Source organism: Diabrotica virgifera, chromosome 2 (assembly GCF_917563875.1).
Source record: "Diabrotica virgifera virgifera chromosome 2, PGI_DIABVI_V3a".
In the NCBI taxonomy this organism is placed as follows: Eukaryota; Metazoa; Arthropoda; class Insecta; order Coleoptera; family Chrysomelidae; genus Diabrotica; species Diabrotica virgifera.
In genome coordinates this window covers 207,950,226-207,969,344 of record NC_065444.1, presented here as the reverse complement: position 1 = coordinate 207,969,344, position 19,119 = coordinate 207,950,226, and the positions used below count along the sequence as shown (strand labels likewise).

Sequence of the window (19,119 nt, the reverse complement as noted above, 5' to 3'; positions counted from 1 at the left end):
GTAAAATATCGAAAACCCCTTTTAGTCGAGGAATTGAAACTGAAAAAATGGCAAAACCTCGCAATTTTTTCGTTCATCCTCGATTTGTACAAAAATTTGGGATTAGGATCATTTCACCCTCTAGTTCATTTTCTATATTTAGCCGTTATACGCTTTTGGTTGTTTAAGGGTGAAAACTACCCCTAAATGTAAAATGATTATAAAATAACATTTCAACTTTAATATTGTCAACATTTGGTTCTTGCTAGTTACATAATGATTGTTTTATGTTTTAAGATATAATATCATAATATTTCAACCCTTACAACCACCCTTGTTGAAGCTATATATATGTTACCGTAAAAACCCGATTTCAGTTAAAACCCGAATTTACTAGGAAAAACTAGTTTTAACTATGCCCTTTAGACAACTCTAGTTTTAACCAGTCAAAACTAGATTTGACTGCTACATTCAGTTAAAACTAGAAATCCTGAACGGATTTCATTTAGACTAGTTTATACTAGTTCAAAGTAGCTTTTTTGGAATTACTGGCGAATACCAGTTAAAATTGTTGCAAGAGACAAGTATGTATTACGGCATGTTCGGGGTAGTGTTAATGACGAAGGCGGTCGGTCGGTAGCAAAGTAGTGTGTGAAACTGTTGATTGTTTTGCATCGTTTTTATTGGTTATATTACACCACTGTGTATTATTCACCATTAGTAATAATATCGAAGATCAGATTGAGAACAGAGATATAAGAACGTGAAAAGAACGTGTTTTGGAAATTATTTTACAAATGGAAGAGACAGAGAAGAAAGAAAGTCACTACAATGATGTGACCAATAGCATATGTAATAAATTAATGGTCGAAGTACAAGATGCGGAACTGTCTGCCAAGAAAACACCATTACAAAATTGAAGACTAAGATGATTTAGAATTGTTGAAGTTGGCAAAATAAAAAAGTTAGCTTCCAAAATTAATCCCATCAAATATTATGTACCTGTCAAAAATATTTTTGGCATAATTGAAAGCACATGTTGCTTTTTTTCATGGAAATCGGGATAGGTTGAAGACTGAAACCGCCAGGAAATAGGCAAATATAACTTTTTATTGATATGATCAATACTTTTATACCAATGTGTGAAACGTGCCAACCGAAGAAGAGAAAAATATAAAAACGAAGAGAGGTCTTGTGTCGCAAATCTATATTGCATTCAGAAATGAATATAGTCGCTGTCGGGTAGATTTGATCGATATGCAATCACAAGAGAATCTCATATAAACTACTATAAAATCCGTTCGCGATTTGTAGTTTTAACTGAATTTAGCAGTCAAATCTAGTTTTGACTAGTTAAAACTAGAATTATCTGAAGCGCTTAGTTAAAACTAGTTTTTCCTAGTAAATTCGGGTTTTAACGGTAACATATACAAGATGTCCCAAAAGTAGCGGAACGGTCGAATATTTCGCGAACTAAACATCGGATCGAAAAACTTAAAAACACGTTTTTAAAATCATTTTTAAGAAGCTATCCAATGTCATCAAATACGATCCCCACTCCACCCCTTGGAGGTGGGGTGGGGGCAACTTTAAAATCTTAAATAGAAACCCCCAGTTTTCATTGCAGATTTGGATTCTTTATGTAAAACTAAGCAACTTTTATTGGAGACATTTTTTCGAGTTATGGATAGATGGCGCTAGATTTGGAAAAAAACCATTTATCGTGATACCATCATAGGTAAAATCATGTAAAATATTGAAACGGTCTAATATCTCGAGAAACACACTTTTAAATGAAAAACCAGAAAATACGTGTTTAATATTTTCAAAAACCTATCAAACAACACTAAATATGAACCTCCACCCCCCCTAGAGGTGGAGTGGGGGGTAACTTTAAAATCTTAAATAGCAGCCTCCATTTTTTATTACAGATTTGGATTCGTCATAAAAAATAAGCAACATTTATTCGAAACATTTTTTAGAATTGTTGATAGATGGCGCTATAACTGGAAAAATACGATTTATTAGCGTCATCTATCAACAATTCTAAAAAATGTTTCGAATAAATGTTGCTTCATTTTTCATGACGAATCCAAATCTGCAATAAAAAAATGTAGGTTGCTATTGAATATTTTAAAGTTACCCCCACCCCACCTCTATGGTGTGAGGTGGAGGGTCATGTTTAGCGTTATTAGAAAGGTTTTTGAAAAATATTAAATACATGGGTCGCGGACGTTTAGCATTATAAAAAAAATATGCATTGAAATCCAGAACCCGTAATTTTATGAGCGTTATAAAGTGAGTACAAAGACATACATATTTCTTTTTTTTGTAATTACAGCTTCAATTTACCGTATACTTCTTGTAGACTCTGCTGATAAAGTAGAGTCGTGTTGGGAAAGCTTGCGTGCCCAAATACATATTTTTTGGTTTTTTATTTGGAAGTCTATTTCTCGTGATATTAGACCGTTTCTATAATTTACCTATGGTATATATCACGATAAATTGTTTTTTCCGATTCTAGCGCCATCTATCCATAATTCGAAAAAATGTCTCGAACAAAAGCTGCATACTTTTACATAAGGAATCCAAATATGAAATAAAAACTGGAGGTTTCTATTTAAGATTTCAAAGTTACCCCCCACCCCACCTCGAGGGGGTGGAGTGGAGTCGACATTAATAACTTTTTACTGAAAGCTCATATTTGCCTTTTTCAATCATACATTATTCTGGTTCATTCCATAACACTGATTTAATAGATAAATGTGATTTTAGGTTTTTCGTGTAAAGATATAAAAACGGATCCGGGTAATACCGGGTGTCCACTTATATTTTCCCCCATTTTAACTGCCTATAACTTCTAAACGGCTCAAGATAGAAATATGAGGTTTTCGCTGAAATGTTTTATTTTAGTAAAAGTTTTGTCTGAATGTATTGAATTTTTTATATCGCTTTTAAATACGAAAATGAAAATGGCGGATTTTTGAAAAAAACGTTGTTGACTTTTTTTTAATGGAACACCCAGTATATTTTTTTGTAAATTGAAAGAAAATTCATTCACCTATCCAGCGATGTAAAGTTTTTCAAAATCGGTTGTCAAATCACTGAGTAATTAATTTTTAAAATGAGAGGTGCAACGTGGATATCACATACCTTAATAACATAATAAGCAAATTGATATTATGTTATGTGATTTCCACATTGCATCTCTCATTTTAAAAATTAATTGCTCAGTCATTTGACAACCGATTTTAAAAATAATTATATCGCTGGATAGGTAAATGACCGTTTTTTCAAGTTTTTAGGTAAATGACCATTTTTTATATCGCTTTTAAATAAAAAATGGCGGATTAAAAAAAAACGTTGTTGACTTTTTTTATTAAAACACTCAGTATATTTTTTCGTAACTTGAAAAAAAAAACGGTCATTTACCTATCCAGCGATATAAATTTTTTTAAAATCGGTTGTTAAATGACTGAGCAATTAATTTTTAAAATGAGAGATGCAATGTGGAAATCACATAACATAATATCAATTTGCTTCGTTATGATATTTAGGTATGTGATATCCACGTTGCACCTCTCATTTTAAAAATTAATTATTCAGTGATTTGACAACCGATTTTGAAAAACTTTATATCGCTGGATAGGTGAATGACGTTTCTTTCAATTTACAAAAAAATATACTGGGTGTTCCATTACAAAAAAAAACAACAACGTTTTATTCAAAAATCCGCCATTTTTATTTTCGTATTTGAAAGCGATATAAAAAATTCAATCCTTTCAGACAAAACTTTTACTAAAATAAAACATTTCAGCGAAAACCGTATATTTCTATCTTAAGCCGTTTAGAAGTTATAGGCAGTTAAAATGGGGGAAAATATAAGTGGACACCCGGTATATTAAAACAAGATGATGACGGAAGTAATCTATTAAACCAATATTTAACTGATGCCATAGAAGTGAACACCAGAGAAAAGCCTTTTACATGTGAAATTTGCAAGAAACAATTTTCAAGGAATCATGATTTAAAAACATTTTTTAACAGTTCATACTGGTGAAAAACCATTTGCATGTGAAATATGCCTCAAACTATTTTCACAAAGTTCTAGTTTAAAAGTACATATTATGGTAGTACATTCTAAGTATAGATAAACGTTTTGTATGTAAAATTTGCTCCAAACAGTTTTCACTACATTGTCACTTAAAAGAACATAGAAAAGTACACACTGCAGAAAAATCATTTACATGTGAAATTTGCATGAAACAATTTTCAAAAAGTTATGTTTTAAAAAGACATTTAAGAGTTCATACCGGTGAAAAACGATTTTCTTGTGAAATATGCAACAAACAGTTTTTAACGATTGCTCAATTAAAAATACATTTAAGAGTTCATACCGGTGAAAAACCATTTTCATGTGAAATATGCAACAAACAGTTTTCACAAAATTCTAGTTTAAAAGAACATATTATAATAGTACATGCCAGAGAAAAACCATTTACATGTGAAATTTGCAAGAAACAATTTTCAAAGAATTCCGATTTAAAAATACATTTAAGAGTCCATACCGGTGAAAAACCATTTGCATGTGAAATATGCAACAAACAGTTTTCACAAAGTTCCACTTTAAAAGTACATATGGGAGTACATTCTGTGGAAAAACGTTTTGAATGTGAAATTTGCACAAAACAGTTTTCACGACATCGCGACTTAAAACAACATTGTAGAGTACACACTGGAGAAAAACCATTCAAATGTGAAATTTGCAATAAACAATTCTCAAGAAGTTATGATTTAAAAGTACATTTAAGAGTTCATACCGGTGAAAAACCATTTGCATGTGAAATATGCAACAAACGGTTTTCACAAAGTTCTCATTTAAAAGACCATATGGTAGTACATTCTGTAGATACCCCGAAATGAAATGAAGAAGTTTTTCAAAACAAATTTTCTAGAAGAGCCCCATCGGAAATGTTTCTCAATCCTTTCTTGAATTTTATGAGAGATTTTCGTAGGTCCGATAAACAACATTTAAAAGTAACTTAATTAGTGATAGCATGAGAGCTGTGCGACATTTTTGAGTAGGTATTTTAGGCAACCTGAAAATTTTTCAGGTGACTCTTCCATGATAGCTTAAAGGTCGCGTCATATTATAATGCACGTCGCGTTTTCGGCACGTAGCGTTTCGTTTGCGAAAAATATAATTTAATGGTTTTTAAATTGAACAATTCATATTGTGCGTATAAGACACGTAACGTAGCGTATAAGACACGTTACGTCTGCGTTCGGTTCATTCGAAAACAATATTTTTCGGATGTTGACAGATACGGGTCGTTTTCCCCTTGTTGTTTATGTAGGTATTTCTTTGAATTTGATACCGAGTATTTAGACCGGTCAGTATCGTCGCCCTCGCTAGCGAAATTATTCCGATTCGATTTTTTGCACAAATTTACTCAAAGAGAGGTTCTTATAACATATCCACAGGGTGCCAGGCGGTGCCGTGGTCGAAAAATTGTTTAAACAATCTTTTTTAAACAAATTCACAAAAATATTTTTTCATTCGAGCAATATTTTTTTTAGATAATTTGGGTAATTCTGAGCAAAAAAGGTTTCTTGTCATTTTTCTCTAAAATTGCGAAAAATCAAGGCTTAATAACTCAATTAAAAATTATTATTATGAATTTCAATAAGTGACCAAATCAAGTTTCAAACAACTTCTTCAAGGTCCTGAAGAGATTTTTGTCATTATTTTATTACAAAGCTGCTATTTTTAACTATTAACAATTACCGCTATAGTCCAACTGTATCGTCGCCCCCGTTAGCGAAATTAGATTTTTTTGCACAAACTTACTCAAAAAGAGGTCCTTATAACGCATCAACAGGGTTCCGGGCGGTGCCGTGGTCTAAAAATTGTTTAAACAATTTTTGTTAAACAAATTCACAAAAATAATTTTTTATTAATTAATTTCATTAAACCCAAATTAATAATAATTTGAGTTATTCTGGGCAAAAAAGGTCTCTTGTGATTTTTCTCTAAAATTGATTGTTGTCGAGTTACATGGCCATTTCCGCATTTTTGCAAGATATGTTTTTTGCTAAGAATAACCCAAATTATCTAAAAAAAAATCGTTCGTAATGAAAAAATTATTTTTGTGAATTTGTTTAATAAGAATTGTTAAAACAATTTTTTGACAACGGCACCGCCCGGCACCCTGTGGATGTGTTTGTTATAAGGACTCTTTGAGTAAGTTTGTGCAAAAACATCTAATCGAAATAGTTTCGCTAACGGGGGCGACGATACAGTTGGACTATAGCGCTAATTGTTAATAACTAAAAATAACAGCTTTGTAGTAAAATAATGACAAAAATCTCTTTGGGACCTTGAAGAAGGGGTTTGAAACTTGATTTGGTCACTTATTGAAATTCATAATAATACTTTTAATCGAGTTATTAAGCCTTGAAAATGGCCTTTTCGCATTTTTCAAATTTTTAATCGCATGTAACTCGACAACAATCAATTTTAGAGAAAAATGACAAGAGACCTTTTTTGCCCAGCATGACCCAGTTTATCTAAAAAAATATTGCTCGAAATGAAAAAAATATTTTTGTGAATTTGTTTAAAAAAAATGTTTAAACAATTTTTCGACCACGGTACCGCCCGGCACCCTGTGGATATGTTATAAGGACTTCTTTTTGAGTAAGTTTGTTTAAAAATATCGAATCGGAATAATTTCGCTAGCCGGGGCGACGATACTGTCCGGTCTAATTTAAAAAGTAGTTTTCGAGGCAATTTGTCATGTAAGCATGTGTTGTGACAATAAACACATCTGCACCGCACCAAACTAAAACCAACGGAAACGTTCTATGTATGAAAATGTGAATGGGCAGTCCGATTGCCGGTCTGCAAACGCTACGTGCCGAAAACGCGACGTGCATTATAATATGACGCGACCTTAACACAAAAATGCCGGTCTGGCTGGAGGGTAGCGGTTATTTTCCCCAAAAATCCCCCCCCCCCAAAGTTTAAAAAAGGGTAAAAATTATTATTACAAAAAATATCATTGACATGACTAAAGTAAATTTAAATATTCAAATATAAAGAAAATAAACATGCCAGGCAATTTGAGGGTGATTTTAACTCTGCAAGATATTTGCATGGGCGCCCCATGATTATTTTCACGGGTTCATCTGAACTTCAGAAGATTTCATCTGAATCTGTACACACTATTAACGAGTATAAAATATACAAATATACACGCATAGCTATGTACAATTGTACATTCCTTCCGGACAGGGAGGTGCAATTGTTATTTTGACAGGGTATTTTTTAATATTAAAAATAAATACTCTAAAAAGAGGCAGGTTTTTTTGGTGAAATTTTCCAACTGACTTGTGATCAATCAGATTACACGTGCATATAAATGAAAAGCGCTATAGGTAAGCAGCAGTGTGAGAAAGAGCGTATACCGATAGCTGTTTGCGTCCTCTGTTGTAGCTGAGCGAGTCCGTTCGCTCGAGAAAAATCACGTGACCTCGCGATAACCATGTTGTTGTGACTCGAAAAGTTAGAGTAATTATTATATATTATAGTTTTTTAAGTAACTTTTTCTTAATTGAAGGAAAATAATACGTACTATACAATAGATTTTGCAAATATGATAGAAACGGACAAATTTATTATTATAAATATACAGGGTGGTTCATCTTATTCGCCTCGGTCTCTGTACGGAAAACCACTTGATATTTTAAAAAAATTTCTTCACAGAAATATACAGGGCCTTTAATAATACAATCTAAAAATAACGTGAATTATACAGGGTGCTCCAAAAAAGAGTGGTATATCAAAGTTATATTTTTTCTTATGGAATGCCCTATATCTGATGACATTACTAAATTGACCTTAAAAAATAAGCTATACTTTCATAAGGGTTCCCTATACCTAAATACAGGGTGCTTTGAGTTATTTCAATTCTTATGAAAATGTAAGGTTTTAGAAAAAAATAAATATCTACGAATCTAAGAATCAGTAACAAATTCTTTCTTGGATCTTAATAATAGACTATTTAACATACTTAAATAGATAATTACTGCAACAAAATTTCTTACAGGGTGGTCAAAATATGAGATTGTTCTATTAACAAATTCAAGCTGTAATAACTTACTTATTTTAAATAGAACACCCTATATCTTAAATACTAGTCTATCGCGTAGAAAATTTACTTAGCTTTCAATTTATATTAGAGTTTCCTATACCTATCTTTTACAGGGTGGTCAAAATATTAGATTGTTCTATTAACAAATTCAAGCTGTAATAACTTACTTATTTTAAATGGAATACCCTGTACCTTACTAATCTATCGCGTAGAAAATTTACTTTGCTTTCAATTCTTATTAGGGTCTCCTATACCTATCTCCCTTCATTTTTTAAATATTTAAAGATTTCCTAATTTATAAGCTTTAAAAATTAGAATTAAGTACCTATGTCGTGGTTATGTACAACACATAACCAACACCCACGGTTCTTAGACTATACTACGGTGGCCTTTTCCGGCGGTGGTGGGGAGACTTCAATTTTTGACGTTACGTCACAAGAGTTTAGAATCTGACATTTGATCTGACAGAATCCCATTTTTAAATTTTTTGCGGTAATCTTTTTTGATCTTTGAATGTGTACAATATACTTTGTATAGTATTGACAGTATTGTGTATAATTTGTATTGTTATTAAATAACATATATTAAGATAAATTTTATCTTATAATATCCTAGTTTACTTTATATTTTTGTATTTGAAATTGTGCTGTTGTTTCCCGAAAATACTATAGGTATTTTGAACTGTTTATGAAAAGTTATTTATTATAGTTGTTGTACATCGTACCTATTGTAGGAGCCTAAATATTAAGAATATTTATATATAAGGTGAGTTAAATCGTTAAAATTAAGGTATTTAACGTAATAATAATGTTGATGAAATTTTAGAATGCCAGGTACAAACTGCAGTGTGGCCGTTTGTAGAAATAATTTTTATAAAAACAAGAAGTCTGCTGATGATGCTGATCAACAAATAGCATTTTTCACGTTTCCCAAAGTTAAAAAACTAGAAAAAATATGGATTGAGCGCTGTTGCGGAAAAGATGAAATAAAAACAAAAACTGCTAGAGTATGTAGTAATCATTTCAAGAAGGATGATTTTGTGGATGATATGTATGCTCGAATAATGGGAACTAGACCTAAATTAAAATTAAAGAATGGAGGTAAGTATTGTTTTCTAATATAGTCTGTTCGCTAAACTCAGACGCAACTGGCTAGATATTTTAGTCGATAATTTTTTTGTTTTTTGCCAATTTTGCAAAAATTGGTAAAATTACTAACTATTTAGTGATTATTAACTATTTAGTAATTATTTTTTATTACCGACTAAAACATTTAGAAAGTTGCGTCTGAGTTTAGCGAACAGACTATATTCTGTTTCTTATCATCACTATTTTGTAGCAATTCCAAGTGAAAACTTAAAATATCTGGGCGATGTTTCAAAACAAACAACAGCAATAAGTGATAAAATGATAGAAATGAAAACACAAAAAGCTATCGTTGAAGAACTATTAGAGGTATACTCACATGAAAGAATCATTGATGTGTCTGATGTGCCCAGTACAAGCAATGAATCGGAGGAAGATATTTTAAAACGAAAATATGAGGAGTTGCTTAAAGAGAACAAAAAACTGAAAGAGAAATTAGAAGAAAATGAACAAGATTTGTATACTACCAGAACGAGGATTGTAGAACTAAATAAAAGAATCAAAGAAAAAGATATTGATAGTGAAAAAAATATTTTGAAACGCTTGGGTCACATGTTTAGTAAAAACGAAATTGAAATTATTTTGAAAAAGAAAACGAGGGCATGTTGGACGACGGAAGAAATTTCAAAAGCTTTCACAATAAGGTATTTTAGTAGAAGGTGTTACCTTTATCTAAGAAATACCCTTAAATACCCATTACCTGGAATATCAACATTACAGAATTGGGCTGCACACATTAATCTTAGATCTGGTCTCCTACAAGATGTACTTCAGGTGATGTATGTTGCTGGAAAATCTAAAACTGAGCTACAAAGAGTAACCGTCTTGTCCTATGATGAAATGAAAGTCTGTGCCCAGTATGAATATGACCAAAAAGAGGATGAAGTTGTTGGCCCTCATAGGTACATGCAAGTAGTGATGGCCAGAGGACTTTTTGATAAATGGAAGCAACCAGTGTACATTGGCTTTGATACAAGTATGACTGACAATATTTTACATTCAATAATTACTGAGTTGCATAATGTAAACTATAATGTAGTTGCATGCGTATCGGATTGTGGGGGAGGGAATCAAGGACTTTGGAAAAAATTGAATATTTCTGTTGATACCACCTATTTTACACATCCAGTCACAAAAGCACATATTTACATGTTTGCTGATGCTCCCCATCTTCTAAAATTAACAAGAAACTGGTTAATCGACACAGGATTTGAACTTGAAGATGGAAGTGTATTAAAAAAAGATCTATTAAAAGAACTAATTGAAGCTGCAAAAACAGAAATAAGTTCCCTGTATAAGCTGACTTTAGATAATTTAGAGGTAAAGAAAATGCGAAGACAAAATGTTGCACTTGCTGCAGAATTATTATCTCACACAACTGCAACAGCCTTAAAACATTATTTTAAAAATGCAGCCAGAGATAAAAAAATCGCAGCACAAAAACTTGGGGAGTTCATAGAGCTTATTAATAGTTGGTTTGATTTAATGAATTCCTTTACACCTGTTACATCTACCACGAAACGACCTTATGGATTGTATATTTTGGAAGAGCAAAATAGGTTACTGGATCTAGTAATTAATACTGTTACTAAAATGGTGTGTATTGGAAAAAAATCCATGCAAATTTTCCAAAGGGGGATTATAATATCATCCAGATCTATCCAGGCGTTATTTACTGACCTAAAAGGGAAATATAAAATTTCCTATTTCTTAACACACAGATTAAATCAAGGTTGTCTGGAAAACTTTTTCTCACAGGTAAGAAATAATTTGTTATCTATTTTAAGCATATTTATATTTAATTATTTTATATTTTTAGTTGAGAACAAGGGGTGGATTACATGACCATCCGTCACCTCTAAATACCCTTTACAGAGTGAGAATGATCATACTAGGAAAGAATCCAGGTATGGTGCAAAGAACTACCAACGTTTCTCATTACGGTGGCCAAGAAAATGAAGAATATATCGTTGCAAAAGCTCTTCAACAAGCAAAGATAAATATGTTGCCACCTGAAGCACCTACAAATAATATAGATACTGTGTTCATGGATCTGCAAAATCAAAGTACCAGTAGTTCAGACTTGTCAGTTCCAGATAATATTACTAAAGAAACCGAAACAGATGGGTTGATATATATTGCTGGTTTCATAGCATTTAAATTTAAAAATAAATTCCCAAATTTAGGAAGACGTACATATGAAGAACAAAATATAAATCTTCATAATTATTCTGTACCAACCTGGGTACAACATTTATCATTTGGTGGACTCACAAATCCTTCATCAGAATGGGTAGACCAAGTATTAACAATGGAAAAATATTTCCAAAATTTTCATGGTGAAAACCTAAATCGGGGTAAAAAAATTATACATCGAACTACAGAGTATATTTTCCATCATTGTTCGGATATACCTCTTTGTCTAGTAAAAACATACTGTAGACAAAGGATTTTCGTGCGGATTAAGTATTTTAATAAGTGCTTCAAACGTCAGGTTACCAGTGGCAAAAGAAAAAAAGATCAATCAATCAAAGAGAATGATCAATCACGGAAAAATATTAAAAAAATGAAAAAAATAATTATGTAAAAGAAAGCGGGGGAATGGTGCGCGCTTAAGCAGTAATCGCTTCTGGTGTAAATTTTTAGATCTGCAGTGACCGGCACAAAAAACGACCACCCCATAAAATGGATCATTTTTGATGTCTCGAATTTCCTAAACTTGTTGTCCGATTTAAGTGATTTTCTTATATAATATGTTATAGTCTTCTTCTTTAATAATATTGCTGTAATAATATGTGTTTATAAACTGTGTTTTTTTTCTCAAAGTTCACCACACCCTGTGGAATATTCTAGCAATTATAAAATACTGAAATTAAAACATAACTATAGCTTCAGGTTTTCTTAACATTCCTTTTGTTGATTCATTCGCTTATGATGGATAGTAAAAAAGTTAGGTACTTTAACAACTAAGCATGTTCTTCATCAATACAGGATGTTTCCAAATAAGTGCGACAAACGTTAATTAATTCTGCATGTATGTTAATTCTGCATGAAAAAATAATTACCGTTTGATTTATAAACCTATGTCCGCAAATGCTTCGTTTCCGAGATAGGGAATGTTGAATTTTTTCTTACAAACTGATGATTTATTTATTGCTCTAAAACCGGTTGAGATATGCAAATGAAATTTGGTAGGTTTTAAGAGACAGTTATTGCACATTTTTTGATATGCAATTAAGAATTTTATATTCTTCATTAGAGTGCATACGGGTAATGCCAAATTTCATTTGCATATCTCAACCGGTTTTAGAGCAATACATAAATCGTCAGTTTGTAAGAAAAAATTCAATATCCCGTATCTCGGAAACGAAGCATTTGCGGACATATGTTTAGAAAGCAAACGGTCATTATTTTTTCATGCAGAATTACCCCTTAAAATGTGTCGCGCTTATTTCGAAACACCTTGTATGGATGAAGAACATGGCTAGATCTTAAAGTACCTAACTGTTTTATTATCTAACATAAGCGAACGAATCAAAAAGAGAATGTTAAGTTGGGTTTTAATTTCAGTCTTTTATAAATGTTAGAATATTCCACAAGGTGTGGCGAGCTTTGAGAAAAAAACACTGTTTGATTAGTACACCTGGTATACAATGATAATTTACCTATCTGGCAACAATATTATTTTAGCGATATTGTTCAAGAATAGGGCTATAACATATTAAAAAAATCAAATCGAACAACTGGTTTAGGAAATTCGAGACATCAAAATGACCCATTTTGTGGGGTGGCCGTTTTTTGTGCCGGTCAGTGTATCATAACGGTCATTACGTTAAAAGCTCTATATTTAAAAAATAATTATTATTCTAATAATGAATGGGTTGCATGTGTGAGTCCATACTATTGTAGTAAAGAAAAGAGAGACGTTCTCACAAACAATTTATTTTACAACTGACGACCGGTTTCGCTGTCTACAATATTCACAGCATCTTCAGGTCACGGTAAAAGTAAAACGGATTATTATTCTACTTTGAATACTTAAAATAAGTTGTAGAAGCCTCTGGTAGAGAAGCGACTTTTACTATCTTTAATTTCCTTTGCTGGATTGACAGGAGCAAAATCATACTCATTAAATTTATCGGGATTTAACGGACATATATCTGTAATGTATGTTATGATGATATCTTAACACATACTCTATCCTTTGAAATAACACTTTAATTAGCAAAAACTTTCTTTGTTCATATATTTTAACTAAGAGAATAAAAGTTTATTATTTTTAAACATAATATGCAATTGTTTAAACAATATTTCACAAACAATAATAAAATTAGTTTGATTTTTGTGGAATTAAAATATAAAAATACAACAAAATATAGAGTAAGAAAATAATATATTACATAAAGATTGGAAGAAATTTTGATGGAAATCAACTTGTATGAATCGAACACCGCTGTCCTGCGCGTAGCACCAAAAACTAATGTTTATTTAAAAAATTTCCTGACGCCGCGGTAATTAATCGGTTTTAATTTTGTAAATTGCAAATGAAAGGTACAGTACACTTCTATAAGCAAAAAAAAATTTAAACTTGCTATCCGCTTTATTTTCAGTCCTGTAACATTTTGAAAAAATGATTTTTTTTTTGCGAAAGCTGGATTGCAAAATTTATTTTGCAAAATGTATTGAACCGATCTTAATGAAATTTATAGTATTGTTTTACTGTATCATAAAGTTTTTCCGGGTGAAATGTGAAGGTCCTAAGTGTTGCATAAATGGTTGAAAAACGTAAAATGCGAATACTTGTTTTTGTATGGTTTTTTCGCAATTATTGCTATTTTGCAACTAGGGTGACTATTTTTAAAAATTTTAACCAATTTTATATGGTAGGAAATTTAATTACGCAACTTTTATGTTAGTACAACTTTTCTCGGAAATGGACACTTTTAGAGTTATAATCAAAAAACTAAGACAAAAATCGAATTTTTCCTTCATTTTTTGACATTTTGATTATTTAAACAATGTTCCGGACCTTTTTGAGAGGGAGGATAACTCAAATATTATGATCTGATTTATTTTCAAGCAATTTCTGCAAAAAAATTTGAGTCACCTCTCAACGTCCATCTCAAAACAGATGCGCCCTGGACTAGTAAGACATAGATGGCGCTAAGATTAATATAGATTAATTTATAATTACATATTACGGAACATTAAAAAACGTAAATTCAGTATTTAAAACGTAAATATATTAAGGTAAAAATATATACCACAGCTTTGACCAACTAATATTTTTTATAATTAATGTTTTTAATTTTAATTTTAAATTAATCACTTTGACATTTATGTCTTTCCGGTAAACGTTTACAGACTTGTCACTACTGGCGCTCGCGAATTTATAAATATCCCCTCTACGTACGAGCCCACAGCGTATAATTATTTAATATTATATTATTAGCGCCATCTATTGACAACTAGATTAAATGTTGTCACCGACGAAATGTAATCAACGACGTGCGTTTTTTCTGTCACATACAATTTAATGCGTTAGAGAGAAATCGAAAAACTGTGACGCACTGAAAAATGCTCATGAAAAGAACCATACGTTCTCTAAAGCTTTTCCTTTAACGTAGATTGTTTTGTCTTCATTCTTGTGCTTACTGACAATCACGAGTTTTGTTTTTTTTTTTGTTCAGAGCCATTTCATACTTCTCACAGTATTGTGCAGTGCGATAAACCAAACGTTGCAGCCCTTCTCTGCTGTCCGCAAAGAGTATTGTATCATCGTCTACATGTCTGACTGAATACTACCTAAGGTTTGTTCCAACACGACCAAGAACCGTCACATTGACGTTTCGTTAATAGATAATTATCGTTCCATGGGATCGAAATAATACGTTCCATGCTACTGTGCAGGACGGTGATCGTTACATGGGTTACATGCAAGGTTCATAAATAGACAGGTTGCATGGTAACTTTCCACCAATCAGCGTCGAGAATCTAATGGCGGGAGTGACGTCACCCAGAATGCTGCATTCAAATTCATTCACTTCACTCATTGAAATGAACTCGGAAAGTAGGAATGTATTGAAAATGTGTATATTTAAAAAAAATACGTTTGGATTTTTAATAACTATTTATTTCATATATTCGTTAAAAAATGTGGTAGATACCTGTAGAGTTACAAAAATCATAGAATATAATTGCAATTAAATATATGCAGTAGAATAGCATTACTACTTAATTAAAGCAGAAGGAGATTCTTTCTTGTGTATATATGGGACTAAATCATTCAAATATCCTAGGTATATTAATAATGGGTTGAATACAATTTACTTTTTTAAATGATTTTGAGTAGGTATATAATAATTTTGAATTGGGGATACTGCATGTAGTACATTATTGTAAATTCCTCCTAACATGTAAACCATGGTGAAAAAGAGATTCAACTAAAGATTTATGTATCAAAATTAGTAGTTTTTCCCACGGTAGACAGAGACCGGTATGCTCGTAAATAAATCAAAATGTGTACCCCGACGCGCATGATGTCACCTACGAAGCAACAATGCAGGTTCCAGATGTAGGAACCACCAGTGTCCCGGTTGATCTATTTGTGTATCGTACGGTAGATGAACTGTTTTTACAAAGTGTCTCGTTTCGATCTTTTTCTATTATTTAAGTCTGTTTTGTTAAGTTTTTATGTATTAAAAAAGACATACCGGGTTGTGCCGTAGCTAATTGTAAGAATTATAATCGATTGACGAGAGGATCAGACATAAAATACTTTCGATTTCCTCAAAATGAAGAGTTTGTAAAGCAATGGGTGGTTGCAAGTCGGTGCCAAGATGACAACATAAAGGACTTATTTCATTTCAAAAAGGGATATTGCTTACTAATAAATCCCTGAAAGAGTTACTTCCTTACCTACAAGCAAAATACAACGTTGACTATATTTTTACATCGAAGCTGAATCAGGACGTGCTAGAGAACTTTTTTTCTTATATTCGAGCAATGGGTGGTGCAAACGATCATCCTTCGCCAATAGATTTTAAATTTAGATTAAGGTGGTATATTTTAGGAAAAAATTCAGCGGCGATCTTTACAGAATGTCGCAATACTATTGAAACTACTGAATCTTGCGTAAGTAACAGCTCAATAGAAAGTCCTCAATTGCCAAGCGATATTTCGGCATCGGAAGATATTTTCTTGACACAAAAAGTGCTGTCTAATTTGAGAGAAAAAACTGAAGGTTCGAAAAAATCTCAGTCTGAAGAGGACAAAATACTTCAAAATAAATATATAGAAGCTCACTACTTGGAGGAGGATCATATAACTGACGATGACATTTTGAAAGTCGCAGAAAATTATGAGGCGAAAGAAAAAATTCATCGGGACTCTTTGAAGTATGTTGCTGGTTTTGTGGCATACAAATTCAAGCATAAATATAGTTTACGAAACCCAAATATGGAACCAGGTTGGCTACAGACAGTCTCAAGAGGTTCTCTTAAGTACCCAAACGAAGAATTGTGGGAAGCTGCACTAAAAATGGAATCACTGTTTTGTACAATCTATGGAAGCTCTGTGTCAAAAAAAAACTAAAATCTTTCAAGAGCTGCCACAGAAAACATTGGCTCAACTTGTGAATATCACGATACCATTTGAGGTACTTTTATGCCTCATTAGGATACGTATATATACATATATAAGATTAAGAGAAATGAACAGAAAGATTAGTTTGAGTAACTATCAAAGAAAACTCAACAAAAAAATATCAAAGTTTGTTAACTCTAAGAAATAAATTTTAATAAGTAATGTATAAAAATAGGTATTCAATAAATGTGCAATACATCTTCATTATAAATTGTAGGCCGGATTCGTTATTGGCATAGGCGTAACCAGGGGGGGGATTTGGTGGTTATAACCCCCTCATTTAAATGTACTTTGAGTTCTATACGCTTAACACCATTACTATTCCATATCCCCAGAGACCATCAAGTAGTTGTAACCCCCCCTTAGGATCATCCTGGTTACACCTCTGATTATTGGAACATTGTAAAGTAAGCTAATGTTGGAAAATGCAAATGAAAGTTTGAAGATATTTTGTAACCTCTAATTATTGTAAACGTTAGTTAAGTAATTCGTAAAGTGTTTTTAATATTTAACCATTCTGCCTACTTTGTTCAAATTACACGATTTTCGTAATATTCCAGTAATAAATCCGATCATCGAAATATGTATAAAATAGAATTCATTTACATGCTTATTAATTGAAAAAACAATATTATATTCCTACATTAATATGAATATACACACTTTATGTAGCGGCAAAATGTCGAAAATAGTTGTTTTATTTTTCATTAATCAGAAAACCTATACCCAAAAAATGTTAAAAATTGTAAACTACACACCATATAAAATAAAGTACCAAATGTTCATGCTTATATTTTTAATATTAACCGACTAACAGGGCAAGCGTTACTGTTCTAATAGAAACTTTGCTTCGCACGTGACGTCACTCCTTAGCTAGCTTGCGTATAGGCATACCGGTCTCTGTCTACCGTGGTTTTTCCCTTAAGTTTAACATAAGAGCATCTGATTACGTTAGGTACTGGATTATAATATCTAAAACTATTAAAACATTATGATTCCATTCAATAGGTACCTGTGAAATTTTACATTAACAGTAAATTATAAAAAAAATACAATTTCAGCGCAATAAAGGGAATTTTGCCCATTTTATATATTCATTTAGTTTATAATTGTTTATTTAAACGATCTTCAGATGGCTGCAATATTGGTTATAATTTTATATGAAACAATTACATATAATAGATCTATTATCTATAGACTTAGGCCCGGTCTTTTCACCTCCGAATAACTAGTTATCGGGAAGTTTATTTGACAGATTTACATGTAATCTGCCGGATAAACTTCCCGATAACTATTTATTTGGAGGTGAAAAGACTGGGCCTTAATTAGATATATTGTTCAATAAGTCTAAGCAGATTGTAACCTACACAGATGATGTAAACTTGATGTGAAGAACCGCAAGAGACATTACAGAACTGTAATGTCTCTATACACGAATGTCCTTTACTATACAATACAGCAGAAAGAAAATCCAGTAAAGTAAGTAGGTACTTAATACAACCACATTAAAATGTATCTTAACACTTGTAAAAGAGTTTTCGGTTAAAGTTATTATACTAAAAACACTTAATAATATCTATAGATACATTATATCTTAAGATATAAACACAAATTAAAACACTAACGATATTTAATAACAAAATATAGCCTCCAAACCACGTATCCTATTATGTTTACAAACAATTCGTAAAATTGATCGTCTGGGTGATGTCACGATGACAATATTTCATTTGTCAATGTCAAAGTTACCATACAACCTATGGTATAGGGACCTTGGGTTACATGTACGGTTCTCAGTCGTGTTGGAACAGACCTCTAGTAGTGCAAGCACCGTGTTAACATCTGGGGGAGAGTTTCGGGCGCCATCTGGTGGATGGACCCAGCCGGCGGGAAATTCAATAAATTTCTTCTTCTGCGAACGTTGGCTATTCATTTTAATCAAAAAGAATTTAGGCAGCAAATTCAAAAACTGTTTTGAATTTTAGTTAAGAGCGCCCCCTGGTGAGTGGGCTGGTATACAGCCAACTGAGTGGGCCAGTATGAGCGCCAAATTCAAAAATTAGGATCTGAATTTTTGGCAGTAAATTCAAAAAGTATGTTTTGAATGTGAATGAAAAATATAGTTGTAAAATAACAAATAAAAACATTCTATGCCAAAAAATATATTCTCTGACCAAAAATATATGCACTTATGCATT

The 19,119-nt window shown here is 32.0% G+C and overlaps 1 protein-coding gene across 1 annotated transcript in view; it reads left to right on the top strand.

The window, feature by feature from the left end:
• Positions 1-19,119, top strand: part of LOC126880908 (zinc finger protein 271-like) — a 148,043-nt gene that overhangs the window by 33,402 nt on the left and 95,522 nt on the right. The gene's annotated exons all lie outside the window — the stretch shown is intronic.